Source organism: Danio rerio, chromosome 3, assembly GCF_049306965.1.
Source record: "Danio rerio strain Tuebingen ecotype United States chromosome 3, GRCz12tu, whole genome shotgun sequence".
Taxonomy (NCBI): domain Eukaryota; kingdom Metazoa; phylum Chordata; class Actinopteri; order Cypriniformes; family Danionidae; genus Danio; species Danio rerio.
Genome location: NC_133178.1, coordinates 8,698,236 through 8,722,050, shown reverse-complemented (window position 1 = coordinate 8,722,050; position 23,815 = coordinate 8,698,236). Strand labels below are relative to the sequence as shown.

Here is a 23,815-nt window from a genome sequence, read left to right as displayed (position 1 = left end):
CCGATTTTGCCCACAGTCCAAACACATGAACTATAGGTGAAGTGGATGAACTAAATTGGCCATAGTGTCTGAATGAGTGTGTATGAGTGTTTCCTAGTACTGGGTTGCAGCTGGAAGGGCATCCGCTGCATAATACATATGCTGGAAAAGTTGGCAGTTCATTCCACTGTGGATATCTCTGATAAATAAAGGATTAAGCCAAAGGAAAATTAATAAATGAATGGTTTGATGTTGCCCAAGATTTGGAAACGGTGGCTGTGAGGTGATGTATATATTGAACGGGTGTTGAAGTACACTGCAAACAATGGTTTTCTTTGAGTTTCAGAGTTGTATCTAGTCTAAATACCTGTTCCTGAAATCAGGAAGCATTTTCTAGAAAAGAATGAAATATCGCCTTGTTTTAAGAAGTCATATGACAAAATTAAATGATTTTTTTCAAAGTAATCTGCCAGTAGAGTGGGCAAAGCAATCTTGTTTCTCGTTTTGACATAAGATTATTTTGCTCACCCCTTTGGCAGAATATTTAGCTTGTTTAAATGAAAAAAAATTGTAATTTCTTAAAAACAAGACAGTATTTTAGTGTTGTCTAGAACAGAGATACCCAAACTAGGGCCCGTGAGCCAAAGTTGGCCCATGGTAACCTTTGATTTGGCCCACCATCCCATCTGAGAAGAGAGGACGAATGATGGGGAATTCCTTTAACATAGATTCATTCATTCATTCATTCATTCATTCATTCATTCATTCATTCATTCATTAATTTTCTTTTCGGCTTAGTCCCGTTTAAAGGCTTATAGTTTAAAGGCATAACTATGTTAATTAGGTTAGCTAGTCAGGTTAGGGTAATTAGGCAAGTTATTGTATAAAGATGGTTTGTTCTCGGAAACAAAACTAGCTTAAAGGGGCTAATAATTTTGACCTTAAAATGGTGTTTAAAAAAATTAAATCTGCTTTCATTCTAGCCAAAGTAAAATAAATCAGACTTTCTCCAAAAAATAAATAAAAATAAAAATAAAAAAACTCAAAAGGGGGCTAATAATTCTGACTTCAACTGTATGTTTTTTTTTACATAACAATTTTAATGTAATACCGTTTAGTATATTTACCTCCGTCCCATCATCCTCAATCAATTTGTTTTTTTGGCTCTTCATAGGAAAAGGTTTGGGCACCCCTGGTCTAGAAAAAGCTTCTTGATTTGAGAATGTTTATATATTTGGACTAAAACAGTACAAATCTAAAAGCATTTTTGCAGTGTATATAGTATTTATTAGTATTTTAATTTAGATTTAAAAATGTTCAGGTGACAAACGCTGGAGTTCAGAATGACCATCGGTGGGATCACCTCCCTGACTAAGGCCCTTCTTCCCTGACCACTCAGCTTAGATGCCCGGCCGGCTCTAGGAAGAGTCCTGGTGGTTCCAAACATCTTCCACTTATGGATGGTGGAGGCCACTGTGCTCATTAAAACTTTCAGAGCAGCAGAAACGTTCTGTAACCTTCCCCACACTTGTGCCTGGAGACAATCCTGTCTCGGAGGTCTATAGACAATTCCTTTGTCTTCATGCTTGGTTTGTGCTTTGACATGCACTGTCAACCCTGGGATCTTATATAGACAGGTGTATGCCTTTTCAAATCACATCCAATCAGCTGAATTTACCATAGGTGAACTCCAATTTAGCTGCTGAAACATCTCAAGAATGATCAGTGGTAACAATGTACCTGAGCTCAATTTAGAGCTTCACGGCAAACGTTGTGAATAATGATGTACATGTGATTTTTAATTTTAAAAAAATTTTTTTTATTAATTTGCTAAAAAAAAAAAAAAAAAAAAAAAAAAATCACATTGTCATTATGGGGTATTGTATGTTGAATTTTGAGGAAATAAATGAATTTAATCCATTTTTGAATTTATTTTTGAAAGTGAAGAATACGCTACGAATACTTTTCTGAAGCACTGTATCTGGTGTGTTTGTGTGTGTGTGAGAGGTTGACGGAGTCTTAATGCCTGATTGGGCTGATTAGAGGAAGTACTGCGCTTGCACTTTAGATAAATTACTTTGATGAGAGCGATACTAAATGAGCAGTAGATGAGCTATTAAAGAGGGAGAGAGAGAAATGAAGGTAAAGAATGTTTAAGTTTAAGTAAGGTTTAAGGCAGCTCCTCAAGCGTCTAACACAAGATGAAGATGCAGAGATCCAGATCAGACACTTCAACAAAAATCCATCAGGCTATGTTCGAACTGTGAGGCTTAGTGCTTAAATCAGATTTTTTTGTATGGCTGTTCACATTGTTGTTATAAATATGGCCAATATCAGATTTGCGAAATGTGTATACTGTATGAAGTAAGCACATTATTAGATCATGCTTAATATAATTATTGCATTTTTCACTGTACTGTAAAGGGTTGTCCTGCTACTAACTTGTATTTCGCCATTTGAAATCTAAAATAGGTCTCTTGTGATTGAAAACATTGATAATTTGTGATTTATGACAACCACGGTGCGTGTCTTCCTGACCACCGGTGTAGTGAACTGATCAAGGGTCAATGAGCAGCCGCAGTCTGAACTGTAAAGGCAGAGTTGGTTTATCTCTGTTTGCAGGAGTTGATTTATTTCACTTTGTTATAAACAGCAGGTACATGCAGAAGGGGGGTTTATGTTCTTTTTTTCTCTCGGAGAGAAAGTTCCTTTTAAAATGTAAGTGCCCCCTTCCACAACACCGCCCTACGCTCTTCACCTTTGCGATAAATGGTTAACAAGCACCAGTTTTGCCTTCAAATTTTTTTCATAGAGAACAACCGACTCTGTGTTAAAGTAATCACCCTGTGTGCCATTCTACTATGCTGCTGAGGAGTAGAGGATGTTTGCAGCACAGAATGATGGCGCATGTCGCTCAAAGATTATGTAAAAGTCACATAAAATCTGACATAACGTTCACACTGCAGTCGCATTGCAAAACATCAGATCTGTGTCTGATTTAATACTACATATGAAAGTGGCACAAATCTGAACTGAAAAGATCAGATTCCATGCGGTTTGAGCTGTTCACACAGTTGTTACCTGAGTCACATGTGGGAAAAAAAAACAGATTCAGGCCACATTTGGCTGCAGTGTGAACGTAGCCTTAGATATGTTATTTTTAATCATTTAGGAAACCATGAATAAACTTTGAAAGTAAAGTCAACTAATTGCTTTAAAAGTAACAGGTTTACTTACTTTATAAAGTCAACTAATCGCTTTAAAGGCAATGGGTTTCCTCACTTTTTTAAGACTCATGATGCAAATCATGACACTGGGGATATGCAATTACGTAAAACAACTCTAGTTAGGCCAAATCTATTAAATCTATTTTTCCAAATTTAACGATTATGGAAATACAATAAATGAGAAAACAGTTATTGTGCCATATTCTGCCCCCTTCCAGCTATGAGCGTTCATCCCTCCATACATGCCAAACTGTACCAAATTTGAACAAATCCAAAACCTTTTCATTCAATGTTTCACACTGGTGGAATGATCTTTCCATTCCCATTCGCATCGCAGATGCACCGGTATCCTTCAACCAACAACTAAAAACCCATCTCTCTAGAGAACACCTGAACCCCAGTGTATAATACCAACACCTATTTAAGCAATTTCTCTTTATCTCTTCTCTCTAAAAAAAAAAAAAAAAAAAAAAAAAAAACTGGCACTAAATTCTCTGAGCACAAACAAGTTTATTTGAATAATTAGCACTTCTCAGATGTATTGCTTCTTCGTAAATCCCTGAATACTTTTGGATACAGTTATTAGTCTTCTAAATGACTAAGGCCCCTATCTTACACCCGGCGCAAGGCACGGCACAATACTCTTTTGCTACTTTTAGCTCGGCGCAAGGGTCATTTTGAGGTGTTGCGCCACGCTGTTTAAATAGCTAATGCATTTGCGCTCAAATGTGCGCCCATAGGCGTTCTGGTCTAACAAAACAGGCGTGTTTTGTCGAGTTGCTATTTTGAGAAACTGTAAATAGTCTGATCTTTAGACCAGAACAAAGTTGGTCTATTGTCTGGCGCAAAGTGTGCCTCGCTTACACACTACACACAAGATGCTTAGCAATACGCACATATCTTTACATATGAAAAACATATAATATCTTAAATATATATATATATATATATATATATATATATATATATATATATATATAATAAGGATATATACAGGATGTAAATATAAATGATTCAAATATTACAAAACATATTAATTTCTAGCCTACATGAAGATTTAAAAACCACTGCCTTACTTTCTTCATCTCCGGAGGCTTTTTCAGTTCATTCATAACAATTTGCTTTTGTATAATGTTATTATTATTAGCAGTATTATTTATTATATCCATATTTATATTTGTTTTATTAAAAACAAGCTTAGATTTGTCCACCTGTCAGGTTTTAGACCATATGGGGCATGGCAGGTGTATTTGGAAATAACTCAGTATTCTGACCACACTTGGTTATTATTGTTAATTTATTCATTTGCTGGAAATTAGAACTGAATTTAGAAATAGTTTTGAAACAAATATTTGTGCTTAACAGACCAAATTAATTATTTATAGGCTAATTGATGTCTGTGCGTAAAGGTTTCCCTATCCACGAGAGCAAAAGCGAACTTACTTTACGTCAAAATGCGCTTATGGCGCGACGCAGCTGGCTCTTAAAGGTAATGGGAGATGAGGCTCTAATTGGTTTATTCTCAAAACACACCTATAACTCATAAGGAAAATAAACTCAACCCTTTTAGACCATGCGCCATGGTGCAAAGCGCATTTTCCCGTCCTTAAATTAGCAAAAATGCGTTCTGACACGCCCTGAAATCGTTTGCGCCCTGCATTTTGCGCTCTGCGCATGGACTGTCAAAATAGAGCCCTAAATGTAACTAATGTTTTATATCTAACAAATACATAATGTTTTTAAAAGGGTCCAAGAGAACTTGTGCTGTTCTGCGACTGAGACTGAGAATGAACAAAATGCGGTCAACTTCAGGTCAAAAATGTGTCAAAGTACAGTGATTAGCTGATTATTCTAACTATACTGATTATTGATTCTTCTCACTGTATCTGTCCTTTTTTCACAGCAGTTTAGTCCAGGTTGGGTTTGTGATCTTTAACTGATGATAAAAGGATTTCCAGAGCAGGTGAGTAGCATAAGTTATCATATAGCAACAAAACTCAATCGAAACTAATCCACCTTTTTGAGCAAAAAAACTGAGTGTTTCCCTTCAACTAAATGTGAACATATCTGAGTTAAAAACCCAAGCTAGCTTTGTGGAACAGGCCTTGGCTTGGTTAAGATATTCAGAAATCTGTTTACATGGTATATTTTTTACTGTGTATTGTTTTACTCGCATTAAAGTCTGCATAACTGGAAGCCACAACCATTTTTTTTTCACATTGTGATGCAGTTCCTTGAGAAATGGGATATTAAATGAATAAACAGTGAGCGTGGCTTGTTTTTTTTTTTCTACTGCAAGCTTATTAGATCTAGTAAAGTACATATTTCAATCATGAAGATCTGCAAAACATGGTTTGGGGAGAGTTACTACAATCTAACAGACTCCTCCTGCTCACCATTTCTGTGTTGTTGTCAAAACTGACAGTTGGAGGGGCGTGGTTAAGTATGTTAGCCACGCCCATGACCTCAGACTGACATCATCTGAGAATTTACCTGATGATAAAAAAACGTGTGGATATTCATATATCAAGCAATTATTTTCTTAATGACATGCACAGATGAATCGTTCACCACAAAACTAGCAATAAGAGCTAACAAAAGCAATATAGTTAGTTTGGATTTCATGCAGACTTTAAAGGGCACATAGTTTACTATGGAAGGTAAATCCTGCCAATTTTAAATGTCGATGTAATTTGCAGATGATCCCTAACACTGCGTGGATGAATGTCTGGCGAATATGAAACCTAAAACCAACTTTACCGAGCTGACTTAGCTGTCTTTCGAAGATTTTAGTACTAACAAGTTAACGTCACAAGACCTAATTCAGTATACTATACGACTTCATCACAAGGCCTACCGCACTTACGCTGCAGTTTCTCTGCCCACCGAGGAAGCCCGCGACTCCTGCTGCGGGACGGAAGTTTGACGTTTGATTCTCCTGTGTCCCCTGTTCCTCTTGCTGTACCAATGCAGCAGCTGCTTCACGTAAAAGCTGACTAACAGTTTTTTGCCATTTTACTTCTGTTATACTGTATTTACTCTAGTAACTCACGCTGTCCCATCCATCAAAACCGTGCTTCTGCCCCCGGGCTCCGTGTGTGAAAGCACTCGACGTCACTTGAATACGCCCCTCCCACTGATTAGCATAGGCTTTGCATACAGCTTTAAGTTGAAAATGAAATCGAAAATGAAAACTGAAATGAAAAAGTGTCAATAAAATAAAAAGCTTAAAGGGCACATAGTTTACCCCTTTTTTATGATTTAATATTAATATTCTGGTTGTTCTGAGTGTGCCAGTTTAGGTTCAGTTCAACACACAGTTCAGATGTTTTTATTATAGTGTGTTAAAAAGTGTCATGTTGGGGGTGTGTACACAGTTTGCTGTTTAGGGGCGTGTTGCTTCACAGTTTCGGCTTCCCGCCCAACCTAACAAGGGGGCGGAGCCAAGAGCTCCTACGCCCTGTGTTTGCAACAGACAGGCTGACAGACAGAGAGAGAGAGAGAGAAGCTAAGCTAAGCTAGGATGAGCATGCAGCCGTACATGTACGAGTCGGACACAGACCAAGCAGAGAGTACAAAATCATTTGTGTCTTTGTATAGTCTCGGTGTAAAAGTGCCAAGCCGCTGACCCGAAGCTCCACCGCGTACACGCCGACAGAAACCTACGGCCAGAACTCCGAAATGCACGGCGCCACGCAAAAGGTACAAGCAATAAATCTGATTACAACGATAATGTGGAGAATATTGATCTTTTTTTGAGCAAAATGAGCTTTTCATAAAAAAATAGAGCACTGGTGTTCCTTTAATGATATCGCTTTGACTCACACGCTGAAAATGGCGGGCGTGCAACAAGAAACTGAGGATATGATCGTGACGCAAGCCTTTCAATCAATATTGGTGGGCGGGGGGACCGCACTCCTACGTAAAGTTGCTGTCGGTCTGAAAACCGCTCCAATTAGTCCACCGTTTTTTTGTTGTTAAATTTAAAAAAAAAAGGACTGTGTGTGTTTATATCACCCCGATATGACAGTCTATACACTATACTTACACACATGTCTGTCCAAACAGCTTGAAAAGTAGATTTTTCACCATAGGTGCCCTTTAAATTTACATTTTAATTTGAACTGTGTCACTATTATAGCGTGAACATTAATAACACGCTTTGTAAAAATTGTGTTTGCATTTTATTTTTCAGTTTGGCTTTTTATTTTAATATTGGCAGTCTTGACGTGGAAATGCAGTGAAAATGAAATGTTAAATTGGCAACTTCATCTAAATTATCAGTTTGACAGGGACGATGTGTTGTCAAAGTGAAAATGAAAATGAAATAGTTTCATTTAGTTTTCAATTTTGGCAGATATTTTGCAAACAGAGTTTTAAAATGGAATTGTTAATCCGATTTTTATTTCCAATGTTTATTTGATTAATTTAAAATTGGCAGGATTTACCTTCCATAGTTTACCCCTTTTTTATGATTTATTATTAATATTATGGTTCTTCTGAGTGTGCCAGTTTAGATTCAGTTCAACACACAGTTCAGATGTTTTTATTATAGTGTGTTCAAAAGTGTTATGTTGGGGGCGTGTACACAGCTCGCTGTTTTAGGGGCGTGTTGCTTCACATGTAAATTAGTTTCGGCTTCCCGCCCAAGGTAACAAGGGGGTGGCGCCAAGAGCTCCTACGCTCTGTGTTTGCGACAGGCAGACAGTGAGAAGCTAAGTTAGGATACATGTACGACTCGGACACAGACCAAGCAGAGAGTATTTCTGTACTCTCTATTGATCTTATTCTAAAATGCGGAAGTGCGCCTGTTTTCGCGATTGTCTTAGAACTTATGATTCAGTCACCTATGGGAGAAATGACTAGGAATAATAAACGGCAGAAAATAGTCAAACTACTTGCTCTACAAACAAATGTTTGCATGACTACACAGACCAAGTAGAATAATATAATAAGAAAATATCAAATTGCAACATCAAGCAGCGTAATCGTAGCAGTTTTTAACGTCAAAAAATGAATGGAAGTGAATGTGACCGGAAGTCGCGTGACAAAAAGATTCAAATGGCAGCGCCCGCTCGTCGGCGGAGTATAAGGTGAATACTGTGTCTCTGTATAGTTTTACAGCCAACTGTGTGCTAGTTTCAAGTGCCGAGCCTGTACACTGAGACTAATAACCACGCACACTGAATTAACTTTGAATTACTGGACTTTGACTCTCAGTGGCGTGGCAGAAACATGAAGTGTCCTAAATTGTCGCGCCATGCAGCGCCATGCATTCCAGAACTCCAAACACAGGCCTCCACCAGGGCAAACACAACGACCCAGCCACCAACCCGAAGAGCCCGAAGCTGCACCTAAGATCTCAGGGAGCTTCTGTGTTTGTGAGAAATGCAAACGGCTGCAGTTTAAGGTAGACGCAATGAAAAGTACACGTTTGCAAACCTACCAAAAGGTACAAACAATAATTTTGACTAGAGCGATAATGTGGAGAATATTGATCTTGTGTTGAGCCCAATGAGCCTTACATCTAAAAATAGAGCAAGTGTGTTCCTTTAGTGATATTGTTTTGACTCACACGCTGAAAATGGCGGACGTGAAACGACAAACTAAGGATATGGGGACGCGCCTGTCAATCAATATTGGTAGGCGGGGGGACTTCACTCCTAAGTCAAGTTGCGGTCGCTCTGAAAACCACTTCAATTGGTCCACCGTTTTTATGTTGTTAAATTGAAAAAAAAAGACTCTGTGTGTTCATATCAGCCCAATATGATGGTCTATACACTATACTTACACACGTCTGTCCAAACAGCTTGAAAAGTAGATTTTTTTTTTTACCATAGGTGCCCTTTAAATTCAGAAAATTGGTCTACATGTAAATATATATGGACTGATAACTTGCTTAATGGGTTTGCATATTACAGAAACACATATATAGGGATACAGTGTAAATGACAGCTAATATCAAACTTCTAGACAGACTAAAGTCCTGTGCACAACGAGACGTTTTTTGCTTGTGTTTTCCGTCGACGTTTACCGCCTCGTGACTAAATAAAGGACGTCAATGTAATCGTGCACACCAACGCGCAAAAGCATCATTTTTAAAAAAACGCCTCATGCTCGTTTTTTTGTTTTGACGCGCGACGTCAAAACCTTCTCCACCAATCAGATCGGCATCAGATCGTGCTGAAGTTACCGTAAACAGCACTTGGAGGTGCTCAAGCGCAAAACTGTCAATGCGAGCGCACATTGAAGAAGATGCCCAGAGGCGATATGAACGTGGAGCTGCTTATTGCACTGATAAACAATAATCATTTCTTCATCGCTAGAGCTGGAGCTGCTGCTTGAACCATCCATGCTTGTTCGAGTCACCAGTAACTTTAACAAAAAGCGTGTGACTGTGAACTTCCGCTCCTCCACTTCTTCTGTGTTATTACCGGGTGTCAGAAGCTTATAGTTGTGCAGCGCCATCTAACGTCAAAAGAGTGATTTAGCATACTCGTCTGCTTGACGCCAGTGAAAAGCGCTTGGGTTTAAACACTGAAAAACGTCTCGAAAACGCGGCCGATAAACACAAACAAAAAACGTCCCGGTGTGTACGAGCCTTTATGTGTTTAATTGTCATCTAAATAACATCACGCTGCAACACAATCAAAGTGATTCTCCCTCATGCATTGTGATTTAGCAGTGAAATGTGCGAGGGGGCTGTGTTTTTGGTGTGATTCACCCACACACACACACACACACACACACACACACACACACACTTTTTGACGCTCTGATGTTGGAGGATGGCGTCAGCTCAACATTTGCACACTGCAAAAATCTCTGTCCTTGAGGGATCAGAACTGCTTTCGCTCCCTTGATCTCTGTTTTGCTCTCTCCGTCCCCTCGCCCGCCTCCTCTAGTGTCCAGATCGCTGACATTTAGACAGAAATGGTAATTGATTCATGGTGGTGAAGACTGCGAAATGCTCCTCCGGTTTGGCAGGCCGTCCGCGGCGGGGTTTCTGGAGATGCTTTCACACGCTCTGCTTATTAGACGTGTTTGTTGCTATTGCTCACACATTGGGGTGGTGGTGATTCGGACAAACTTCTAGCCCCAGATAATAAACTTCAGCACGGAATTGGTCTTGTTTTTCAGATCCCGCAGGCTTGACTTCACAGAGAGCCATTTCTGAATGAAGTTGCATCATTTTCAATGGTTAGGACCAGTGGTGTTGTGAAAGGGGGGGGGGCTTTGGGGGCCTGTTCCACAAAGCTAGCTTGGGTTTTTAACTCGGGTATGTTCACATTTAGTTTAAGGGAAACACTGATTTTTGTGATGTATTGTCAAAAGCCTCTGATCTTTTAGAATATGTTGCACTTAAATAAAAATAGGTTGTATAACGTTTATTTTGTTATCTAACTACTTAAAATTACCACATGCATCACACTCATTCCACTTAACGCAGTGTTTGTGTCGAGTAAGTAAACGGTCAGCTGTTCAGCAGTACCTGTTTATACCGGCAGGTGGGAGTGGCACTGTTGTCACATGGTGTTAAAAAATCCCGCCACTGCACTGTCATCATTCATTCATTAGGTGCGTTCGACTTCATGCAGCGCTGCGCAGATCGATCGAAATCTGTCTTAAAGCGGTGCATGCTGGTTAGAAATCTTGTCCGGATTGATGCTGCGCCGACGCCACGTGACTGTCAAATGTGGCATCAAAGTACCGCGACAGCGCTTTGAGATCAGACGCCAAACTTAGACCGTGCAGCTTCTGAAGAGCGACTGCAGGAGCTCTGATGACGACACCGATATTACACGATTGGCCAAGTTCACCACATGACAACAAACACGTGTATTTCGGGTTTATAATTGGACAAATTCCGATTCAAAAGTTTCAAAACAAACAATTCACTTTTCATACCCTCTCTATCTTGCACACATCTTGTTTATTAAAAGACTACCAATATTTTACTGCAGTGATCATCTTTTGTTAAATAATCTGGTTATAAAGGCTGGCTTGTTTGCACAGGTTTATTTTCAACTTTTTTTATACAGACTATTTTCTGCATCCAGCTCCAAGAACGATTAAAATTAGATATTTTAGTGAATAACCTAAATATGAACTCAAATAAGTCTTACAGACTTGAAATAAAATAATCATCATCATTGATCCAGACACCGTAAAGCTTTCATAACCAATAAGGTTAAAGAACTATTTTATCAAATAATTATAAAATGATTTACATGATTATATTATAAATATGTATTTTAGATATTTTATTTCCTGTCTAGCCGTTTATATCTGCTCTTTCTGGGAAACATCTGCTTAAAGTGTAGCTCACTTATTTTATCTTTTGTTTAATCTTTTTGGATTAAAGTGCTTTTTTTGAAAATGCTTTCATTATCCAAAATAATCTCATTTATTAAGACTTAATCAAAACACCTTGTTTTGCGTTTTACATCTATAAATGTACATAAATGTAAACCTCCTTATAGCATTTTCAAACAAAAAGTATTAGCCTAATGAGTGATGTTTAAACTCCTAGAATTTGTGCTTATTGCTTTGGATTTAATAGATCTGTTTGTTTTTATGTTTATATTACACTCTCATTTCCCCTTATTTCTCTCATGCATTTGTTATATATTTTATATATTCGTAATTTACCCTTATTGTTAAAAAGGAACTATAGTTTGTAGAGACTGTGTTCTGTTTTATTTGTAAATGTTCTGTTGTTATAGATATAAATAAATAAATAAAAAATTATGATGGCGCCATGTAATGCACCAACTTCGAGTCTCGAAGTGTCCAGCTGTCCGGCTTGACGGCACCGTTTTCAACTCCGCCCCCGCCTGCGCTCGGCTAATCTCGTTGATCACCGGCTGCAGCTGTGCTTCATGTCGAACGCACCTATTATTTTGAGGAGCTGAAGCTGATGAGGTAATAATAATACAACTGTTTCGCCAAACTGAATAGTTCTACCCACTGATGAAGCTTAGTATTTGTTTTCACAGTATAAAATGTGTGCAGTTTTGGTGAAAAAAATTAACTGTAATCAATAAAATGTGCGTCATATCAATTTAAATACATGAGAATTAGTCAGAAAAACGTAAACTGTAGCTTTCTAGATATGATATAGACGGGGCTTTACATTAACACCTGCCAAATGTGGGCAGATTTCAGCGGTGGCGGGTAGGACGTACACTCCCACTAGCTACATTGTTTGAAAATATTTTTTTCCAGATAATAATTTTTAAAAGCAGGGTTCAACAATAAGGATGGTCCAATATACATGCAAAGGCGATCTTAGAATTGAGAAGCAACACGACTGACAAAAATAATTGTGTTTGCAACTTTGCGCGAACAAGCAGGTGAATACCGAATGAGAGGATAATCACTCGTGCTAACAGCTAAGGTGATGCGCGCGACTATTTATAACGTGTACGCGCTCCCATTTCCTTGCGTGAAGCAACTGTGCCTGGAAACACAACTGATGCGATCGTTTCTCTTTCAAATAGACTAGACAAAAAGTTATGAACATCCACTCACAGTCTTGCTGCTTTCATGATTTAAAGAGTTGACTTATTGTAAGCAGCGCCAGTTGCTTTCGCTTTAACCATCTTTTTGAGCAGAATATTAATGGGTCTTTTACCTGCCTTTTTTTAATAAGGTTTAATTATATATTTTTTTGCAATAACATTGCTTAAATGGAAGGTTAACTCTCCATTTATGTGTAGTTTACTGGTGATTTGGGACATTTAGCCAGGACAGATTACTGTGCATATGTTTTGTTAAATAAAAAAGTACAGTATACAGCTACATTTAAAATTTGTGGCTAAGAAATAATTAATTGTTTGGTGTGGTCAGAAATAAATTTGGTTAATCCTTCATTTTGAGCTCTGAAAAGTTATGTGAAATAAAAACTAATTGTAATACTATGAAACCATGACCCATTTGCTCATGATTATGGAGCTCATACATGACACACAAAAAGTGAAATGAATGAGAAGGCATGTGTAGATAACACAAAATCTAAATCAAGTCATTTTAGCATGTCAAAGTCATATTTATGTATATAAAATATATTTTCCCAACAATAAAATTGTGGCTAATGAAAATGGTAAGTGGCTGTTTGAATAATGTTTAATGATGAAATTTGAGTAATGTTTGAAAACTACTAGCCACAGCGGCTGATGATCAAAAAAGTTAATGTCAAGCCCTGGATATAGATATCTAGACATATTTATAGATATGATAAAGCCAGTCACATCTGTTTCTGTAATAGTTAACTCACAGCGAGTTCATGTATCTAGCATGTTATAATATAGCTATATTCTACTGTAACATGCTATGTCAGATAGCATTGAATTATAAATCGACTTTTTTATAAAAATAAAAGAAATTTGAAGTAAACATATTTCTAGCATATAGATCTTTATTTTTTTGTACTATTTTTGATACATTTGTTATTATATGAAAAACAGTAGCCTATTGAATATCAATATTTTGCAAGGTATCCGCTTGTTAAGTGATGAAGTATGTAATATTGTTTCCGGGTCCAAGTCGCTATTCATTTGAGAGGAGAAATCATTCGTTTATGATCACGTTTTATTCATATCACACATTAAAGTTAATTTTACATAAAATCATAGTGTACACAACAATCTCTGGGCTTGCTGCATAACAAATGCCAAAAATGTAACAATTAAAAAAAAAATGAATCACTTTCTGACATCGGATATTAGGCATGGACATATATACTGCGATCGAGATTTTCGAAAGTATTAAATCGCTTTATAAATGTTTATTATAACCATTTCATGAGTCTCCCCATTCAATTGAATAGAGCGCTTGGACCCGGAAGCCGCTTCGCGTGACGTCACACTTAACAAGCGGATTGAATTTAGAAATTTGGACTTCTTTGGGGCTAAGCCTTGATCCTAGCAACGCCCCTGGTTGGGACCTCATTGGTTCATTCATTTTTCTTTAGCTTAGTCGCTGATTTATCAAGGGTCGCCACAGCGGAATGAACCGCCAACTATTCCGGCATATTTTTTTATGCAGCAGTAATTTAAGAGCCGCTATTTTACGGTTTATTTCTGGCACCCTAGCTTTTATACAGTGTAGATATGTCAATTTTTAAATAGTTGATTTTATTCCAGCCAAACTAAAAATAATATGACTTTCTCCAGAATAAAATGATAAAAAGCAAAAAAGTGAAAACAGAACAACTTTGTTCAGTTTGTTCATCACTTGGGAAATATTTGAATAATAATTAAAAAGTTTCACAGGAGGTCGAATATTTTTGCTCTCAACTGCATGCATGAAATACCCAGACAATATGCATTGGAAAAATTTACTTTTTTGTCTTCCAAAAGAAAGAAATAATTCCGTACTTGCCTGAAACTGAAGTTGTCAGCAATTTCAGTCTTCAATTCCTACCCTAACCTGTGTAGGTTTCTAACAAGTGAGCGTAATGCCAGTCTGTGGTCTTAATTGGCTGCTTTTGAACAGAGTCAGCTTCGGCCCTCAAATGCTTCAGTTACAGCTGAGAATAGAAGAGTTTGGTTTGTGCTGTCAGTATTACAACATGTCAAGAAGATGCGCCTTCTGCTGTGAAGGCTAATCAACTTTGTTTCACTTTCAATGCATGAGAACTCATTCATTCAGATTAACACAGGCGCCATCATTACTGCTCATATCACCGTTTGTTTACAAGTGCTGAGGAGCAGCTGAAATTAAGATTTGTGCTTGGATATGCAAGTTTTTTTTTGTGAACTTTTTTTTTTTTGCTCAAGTATTTTTCTTATTTTTTTTGTGCTGAAAGTCAGTAGTTTGTTTTTGTGGTGTTTGAGTTTGTTCATGGCTAATAACCTTTAGCAGTGGCAGTAAACAAAAGATGTTTTTTTCCCCTCCTCTTCTGCTATATAGAGTTGAAGTTGAATTATTCGCCCTCCTGTCAATTTCTTTTTCAAATATTTCCCAAGTGATGTTTAACAGAGCAATACGTTTTTCACAGTATTTCCTATAATATATATATTTTTTCCTCAGAAAAAAAAAAATCGTATTTGTTTTATTTAATCTAGAATAAAAGCAGTTTTATTTATTTCTTTAAAACCTTTTAAGGTCAATATTATTAGCCCCCTTAGGCTATTTTTTGATAGTCTGCAGAACAAATCATTATGATGCAATGACTTGCCTAATTATTAACCTAGTTAAGCCTTTAAATGTCACTTTAAGCTGTATAGAAATGTCTTAAAAAAATATCTAGTCAAATAATATGAACTGTCATCATGGCAAAGATAACATAAATCAGTTATTAGAAATTAGGGTCCCACTTTATATTAAGTGTCCTTAACTACTATGCACTTACATCAAAAAAACAAATACAATATACTTACTGTGTTTATAATGTATTTGAGAACACTTGAGAACACTTTTGAGTTGGGATAGGGGTTGGGTTATGGACAGGTTTGGTGGCATGTGTAGGTTTAAGGGTGGGTTAAGGTGTAAGGGATGGTCAACAGTGTATTTACAAATTTTATAACAAAAGTTAATTACAGATGTAATTACATACATGTATTAAATCAAGCCTAAGTACACAGTAAATTTACATGTATTTACACAATAAGTATATTGTAACAAACTATTAATTCCTGTGTAAGTACATATTAGTTAAGGCCACTTAATATAAAGTGGGACCGAAATGAGTTATTGAAACTGTTATGTTTAGAAATGTGTTGAAAAAAAAACTTCTTTCCGTTAAACAAAAATTGGGGGAAAAAATAACAAAGGGAGGCTAATAATTCTGACTTACACTCTAACTCACTATCAATTGAAATGCTTTATTGTTGCACGCTGCAGGTATTATATCTTGTTTTGTGTAAAAGACAGAAAGTCAAACAACTGAAGGTTGAGTGAATGACATATTTATAACATGGTAAAAACGAATGGTGAGGGTGTATATCCAATATACGACTTGCTATTGTATTTATTGCACACTGCAGGTATTATACAGTACAGCCTGTAGTACTCCAGTCAGAGTCACTCTATCATGTTGAAAGATAAGAGGCATTTCTGAAGCTGTTCTAGTGTCAGTTTCCATTGCAGGCTTTCTATTGCAGCAATCTCCCGAGGGATGCCGGGTCAGAGAATCTCGATCTGCAGAGCTGCATTAAACGCCTTTGAATCCAGCACTGTGATCTTACTCCAGACCGCACGCTGCGTTTCTGAGCACTGATGAGCAGGAACGTGACGATAAGACCATGCTAATTCTCCCCCGTCTTATCTCATAAGGGCGCCGCGGTGGATTCGACTCATTGCTATAGGAGATACAAAGCAACATGTGTCCACATTTGATCTCTCTACTGATGTAAGTGTGTGCATGCGTGATAAAACTGTACGGGCTACTGTACTGTATGCACTAATGCTAATTGAGTGTGTTTCAGGGTCGAGGAGGGACCACCGAAGCCTGGATTTGTATTCAGCTCGCAGCTCTGGTAGAGTCTTGGATGGGTTGAAGCTTAATTGGTTGCTTGCTTGTCATTTAACTGATGGTTTTTAATGATTTAAAAGTTCACTGGCGATTGCACCGGTTCCTCTGAGGACATCAGTCTGTGAAAGATTACACTGGAATAGAGTTTGGCCTAAATTGTTATGTTTTTGAAAGGTAAATAAAAGAATATACAAATATTACATAGGACTGAAAGGTATTGGGAAAGTGATATTGCGATCTTTCATTTTTCTGCATTAAATATAGTGATATGGTTTAAATAGCACTATTTGACTATTAAATTCCCAAGTCAGTTTGATGTGTCAAATGACCCTATTCCTATTGAAAAAACAAAAGTTGGATCCAAGATGGCCAGCTTCAAAATGGCCACCATGGTCACCACCCATCTTGAAAAGTTTGCCCCCTCACATATACTAATGTGCCACTAACAGGACGTTATTATCACCAACCATTCCCATTTTATTAAGGTGTATCCATATAAATGGCCCATCCTGTACAATAAATGAGAAAACAGAAAAACCCTTTCCAGCTGTGAGCGTTCGTTCCTCCATAAACGCTAAATTGTAACGAATTTTGAACAAATCCAAAACCTTTTCATTCACTGTTCCACACTGGTGGAATGATCTTCCCATTCTCACTCGGATTGCAGATACACTGGTATCCTTCAAACAACAACTACGAACCCAGAGAACACCTGAACCCCGATAAAAAAATTCCAAAACCAATTCGAAGCACTCTCTCTCCTTCTCTCTCTACAAAAAAACAAAAAAAAAAAAATAGCACTAAATTTGCTAAGCACAAACAAGTTAATTTGAATAATTAGCACTTCTCGTATGTATTGCTTCTTGTTTAATCGCTGAATACTAAATATTGTGATATGGTTTAAATAGCACTATTTGACTATTAAACTCCCAAATCAGTTTGATGTGTCAAATGACCCTCTTCCTATTGAAAAAACTAAAGTTGGATCCAAGATGGCCAACTTCAAAATGGCCACCATGGTCACCACCCATCTTGAAAAGTTTGCCCCCTCACATATACTAATGTGCCACAAACAGGACGTTATTATCACCAACCATTCCCATTTTATTAAGCTGTATCCATATAAATGGTCCATCCTGTACAATAAATGAGAAAACAGAAAAACCCTTTCCAGCTGTGAGCGTTCGTTCCTCCATAAACGCTAAATTGTAACAAATTTTGAACAAATCCAAAACCTTTTCATTCACTGTTCCACACTGGTGGAATGATCTTCCCATTCTCACTTGGATTGCGGATACACTGGTATCCTTCAAACAACAACTAAGAACCCAGAGAACACCTGAACCCCGATAAATAATTCCAAAACCACATTTTGAAGCACTCCCTCCTCTCTCTCTCTCTCTCTCTCTAAAAAAAAAAAAAAATAGCACTAAATTCGCTAAACACAAACAAGTTCATTTGAATAATTAGCACTTCTTGTATGTATTGCTTCTTGTTTAATCGCTGAATACTGAATACTAAATATTGTGATATGGTTTAAATAGCACTATTGGACTATTAAATTCCCAATCGGTTTGATGTGTCAAATGACCCTCTTCCTTTAGAAAAAACAAAAGTTGGATCCAAGATGGCCAACTTCAAAATGGCCACCATGGTCACCACCCATCTTGAAAAGTTTGCCCTCTCACATATACTAATGTGCCACTAACAAGACGTTATTATCACCAACCATTCCCATTTTATTAAGCTGTATTCATATAAATGGCCCATCCTGTACAATAAATGAGAAAACAGAAAAACCCTTTCCAGCTGTGAGCGTTCGTTCCTCCATAAACGCTAAATTGTAACAAATTTTTAACAAATCCAAAACCTTTTCATTCACTGTTCCACACTGGTGGAATGATCTTCCCATTCTCACTTGGATTGCGGATACACTGGTATCCTTCAAACAACAACTACGAACCCAGAGAACACCTGAACCCCGATAAATAATTCCAAAACCAATTCGAAGCACTCTCTCTCTGAATACTAAATATTGTGATATGGTTTAAATAGCACTATTTGACGGTTTTCTGGTGAGTCTTAAAGGTCTGGTGAAGGGCTTTGAAATGTGCATTTTTATTCAATATTTGATGTTATCACAGCTGAAGTATGAACAGAGGTGGGACATAGAGTAGCTCCTTCCCTTTAAAAAAAAAAAGCCATAAGCATTTTGTTTTCTCAACACTCCATTGAGCATGGTGGAGCTCAAGCGCATCAAATAAAAAAGAAAACAAGAAGCCTCTTAAAGGGGGCGGAGAAGTCAGATACAGTACAAGAGAGCATTTGATTGGCTATGATTTGATAGAAATAGAAAATAAAGTATGAAGTGACGTTAAAAAAAATAAATGTAGTTGCTTTATTTAGGCAGACGAGACAAACTACAAGCTTCACATGTTTATATTAATTTTATTTCTTCTAAACACAAATTGTGTTACTATTTTGGAGCACACTAGCTGATATGTATCCTTAAAAACGAACAATACTGACACTAACATCTAAAAAAAAAACTACATTTTAATTTCAAGAGACCTTTAACATGCAGCATTCAGGTACAGAAATTGAATAATCACAATGCAAAAACCTTTTTGTGTTCTTACTTGGCTTTGTCTTGTTTCTAGTACAAATATCTACATTCTTAGATCAGTAAACAAATGTCATTTTGTTTTCACTTTTTCTTTGAAACAAGAACAAATAGAACTGAATTTAGAAATATTTTAGGTAGTGCTGTCGCCTCACAGCAAGAAGGTCGCTGGTTCGAGCCTCGGCTGGGTCAGTTGGCGTTTCTGTGTGGAGTTTGCATGTTCTCCCTGCATTGACGTGGGTTTCCTCTGGGTGCTCTGGTTTCCCCCACAGTCCAAAGACATGCGCTATAGGTGAATTGGGTAGGCTAAATTGTCCGTAGTGTATGAGTGTGTATGGATTGGTTTCCCAGAGATGGGTTGCAGCTGGAAGGGCATCCACTGCGTAAAACATGTGCTGGATAAGTTTACGGTTCATTCCGCTGTGGTGACCCCAGATTGGTGAAGGGACTAAGCTGAAAAAAAAAATGAATGAATGAATGAACGAATGGATGTCCACAGTGAAGTGCGTACAACACCGTTTTCTTACTCCACGAAAGAAAGAGAAAGTAAAGGGGCTGATTGGAGGAGGCTGGTTCTTTATCTTTGCTTCAGATGCTCTGTTTTACTGTTTCCTCGCTAGCGGAGCATTCGTTTTTTTCACTTACGAAGTCCGCCATGTAAAAAGAAAATGCACCATGGCGTGACGCAACTGACTCTTAAAGAGAATAGGCCATGAGACTCTGATTAGTTTACTCTAAAAACACACTCATAACTCATTTAGAGAATAAGCACAACCCTGCTAGATCATGCGCTGCGGCACAGTGTATTTGTCCAGCCTTAAAATAGCGTGTATTCTGACACACACTGACCATTAATGCTTTTGCACCATGCGCTTTAGAATTTGCGCCTGGGTCGTTAAAATAGAGCCCTTAATCTACCTTAACCTCCCAACATCATCTTTTTTTGTGCCCAAATATTTTTTACTCTCTTGAAATGCACAGTCACAGGCCTTAAAAACACATAATACAATGATAAACTTTTATTCTATTATGGTCAAACTTGGTCAAGTTTGGTCAACTCCTGGTCAAGTAAATCCGGCGATATGAGAATTGCAATATGGATACTGAAACGACATTTTGTGCAGCACTAATGTTACAAGACAGTCAAAAGATTCTATAGAAGACAGGCTTGTAGATGAGAAACACAGGTCCACAAAGCAATATTCGATACAATTCCGTTTCAAGTCAAACAACAATTTCAGTCTTAAAATATTTTGCAAAACTGACGCTTGATTTGATTTTCCACATCACACTTAATCATGCAACTAACTTAGATTGTAGCTTGCAGTGTCTTTTTACACATACTGATGTTTGCAACAATATACAAATAAAAATATACTACAGTAATTTTGTTTAGAAAGTACAATAATTTTGAAACAATCTATAGTAAAGTGTATTATATTGTATGTTTTATACTGTTGCCTCACAGCAAGATTACTGATTCAAGTCCCGATTGGGCCAGTTTGCATGTTCTGCCCATGTTGGCGTGGGTTTCCTCTGGGTGTTTTTGGTTTTCCCCACAGTCCAAAGACATGCGCTATTGGTGAATTGGATTAACTAAATTGGCCGTAGTGAATAAGCATGTGTGAGTGTGTATGGGTATATTTACCAGTGCTAGGTTGTGGCTGGAAGGGCATCCACTGTATAAAACTTATGCAGAAATAGTTGGCGGTTCATTCCGCTGTGGCGACCCCTCAAAAATAAGAGACTAAGCCGCAGGAAAATGAATGAATGTATGAATAAATCTAAAAAAGATACTTTATATATATATATATATATATATATATATATATATATATATATATATATATATAACTAATATATATATATAACTAATTAGAAAGTGAAATCTTGAATAATTCAGAAAATTAAAACTAAACCTAACGAAACCAATAATGAGATAAACTTAAACTAAACTGAAATTTACAGCAAAATAGTATCAGAATAAAAAACAAAATAAAATAAAAATGCCAAAGCTATGATAACTGTGCTTTAAGTTGACCAAATTATAGCGACTTTCGCTTCATGACAAACACAGAAATGTGTCTATTGGGTCTAAAGGGGTCAATTGTTTCTTCTAGATAGCAACAAAAAGCAGCAGTCTCTGCCTTTCAGATCTTAATAAAAAAGACCCCATCTCATCTTTAATTTCAATAGAGACATTAATGAAATTTCAAACTGTGCTCTGATTTGCTATGACAACAAAACTGAACATCAAATCAATAGATCTCAATGTCAAGTCAGCAGATATCAACCTTCCTCATCAAATTCCCCCGAGCTGCTCCACATTCATTATCTTGGTAGAAACCTGTAATTTTCAGGCGATTTATTTCTGTACCTCAATCATTATGACAGGAGTTGAGAAGGTCTGGAATAAAGGTTGATATTAAGACAAATATTACCCAATGTTATTTTCTTATTACGAGTGACATTTTTCTTCACCCCCCCCCCACCCCCACCCCCAGGAAGCTAAAGGATAGAATTAAAAAGGAAAGGATGCGCAACAAATCCTAATATAATGTAAAACATTTCAGTCCTTGAAGTAGATTGATCCACAGAGTGCTCCAGCTAAGCAAAAATGTATTAAAAATACAGTTTAGAGTGTTTTGCGCTATTTAAAATAATGTTTCCTTATTATCATCTACAGTATGAACTTATTAAAACCATTAAGATTAACATTAATATTCAAGAAATCTTTTCATTTGATAATAGAAAAAAAACTATTCAGACTTTTGTTCTTTTGATCTAAACTTTTAGTTTTATATTATGTTTAGTCCTGGTTCAATCTTAAGACCTAACCTAAAGATACAAAACAATAATAGTAATTAAAAATATGAATACAGTTTGTGAAGGAACGTAAAGTCCACATGAAATCAAAGTTCATTCCTTTTCCTTAGATTTAGTCCTTGATTATTGGCAGGTGCCACAGCAAAATGAACCGCCAACTACTCTGGCATGTTTTTTACTCAGCAGATGCCCTGTTTTGGTCATCTTTAGATCAATTCTGACCATTTGAATCCATCCTGGAACTGCAGTTCTTTTTCTAATGATGTCAGTTTGATGACATGGGTGAAATATATTTAGCCACACCACTCCTCCATCCGTTAGTTAGCTGTTTGTCACAATGTCCAGCAATCTATTTCCTACAGATCACTGGAGAACTACAATCCAGTCACCATATGGACTAGAAATCCTGTCATGAGCTTCACACACACACCTGTTTCGGTTTTCCCTGATTACACGCACATAGCTGAAGCTCATCACTGATTCAGTAAGTGGAAGTCACCTCTCATTTCCACACACATTGCTGAGTCTTGTTCACTGTTTGTACCATTACGAAGCGTTTATCCTATCTAGTCATTTCGTGTTTGATCATTGCCTGGTTTCTCTGTTATTGATTCTTTGCCACCTGTACCAAAAAACTTGCCTGTTTCTTGACTACGATATTGGATAACTTGTATGCTACTGTTTGCTCCTGTGTTTGACCATTGCCTGCATGACTATTTTTTGTTAATTAAACCTGCACTTGGATCCTCAACTCTGTTGCCTGTGTGTACCATTACACTGTTAGTAAAAGATCAGAGCGCCAAAAAAATAAAAAAAATTAATAAAAGTATGCATTAGCTTCCACTTCAACTTCTAAAACATAAGTCTATTATGGGCTTGATTAGCATGTGATTTTTATCAGTCAAGAACTCGCGAAGTGTTGAACAAAAAATTGTAAAGGAGTCAGAACAACCCCAGGAATTCAGTGAATAACTTAATCAAACCAAATCTGCAATATGTCTTTGAAGAACACAACATGGATCTTGTATTGCATTGCTGGAAAAAAAAAAAAAAACTGTAAAAAAAAAATCTTGCTGCTTTAATTTATTTAGTTGAATTGAATTAACTTTTCTAGTCATCTCAACTTAAATCAATCAAACTGATTAAAGTATTAAGTTAAACTTTGAATAAATAAAAAAATGTAGTTATTAAAATAAGTTGAAGCGACATTACAATATTTGTTGTCTTGACATTTTGTCTTTATGTTTTTTTTACAGTGCATGTACACAAAACATTGTGTTGCTTGTTTAAACTCTACTATGATTTACCTGTTTGTTTCTATGTTTAAATAACTGCTATTTCCTTCATAACTCTTTCCATTTTTGCATTTCGTTTAAATACACTATGAACAGCAACTAAGCTAATTTTTTTCTTTATTCTCTATTTCCACTCGGGGATACTCATCCCGAGGCCCCTAGAGACTATGCAGCACCATTGACGCAGGTATCCATAATCCTGGACCAGGCCATATCCTGAGCTGATGCTGTGGTGGTCATTGAGAAGTGAAGAGCATGAGACTGATTCCTGTAAGACCCCAGTGACAAACGAGTCCCCGCTTTGATCCTGTGGGCCAGCCTAACCACCCGCCGGTGTCTTACTCGCACCTGCAGCTTCTCCTTGATGGACGTCCAGTGTTCTCTA

The 23,815-nt window shown here is 37.1% G+C and overlaps 1 long non-coding RNA gene across 2 annotated transcripts; it reads left to right on the top strand.

The window, feature by feature from the left end:
* The first annotated feature begins 5,132 nt into the window (after positions 1–5,132).
* On the top strand, positions 5,133–23,174 carry LOC137490106 (uncharacterized). 2 transcript variants are annotated; one of them, XR_012400808.1, is made up of 3 exons: positions 5,133–5,169; positions 16,316–16,563; positions 16,640–18,092. It is a non-coding gene; the product is annotated as an uncharacterized lncRNA (long non-coding RNA). The 2 variants fall into 2 exon arrangements; XR_011009467.2 differs by lacking the exon at positions 5,133–5,169 and adding an exon at positions 22,498–23,174 and having other exon boundaries at positions 16,427–16,563; positions 16,640–16,690.
* Positions 23,175–23,815: the final 641 nt, after the last annotated feature.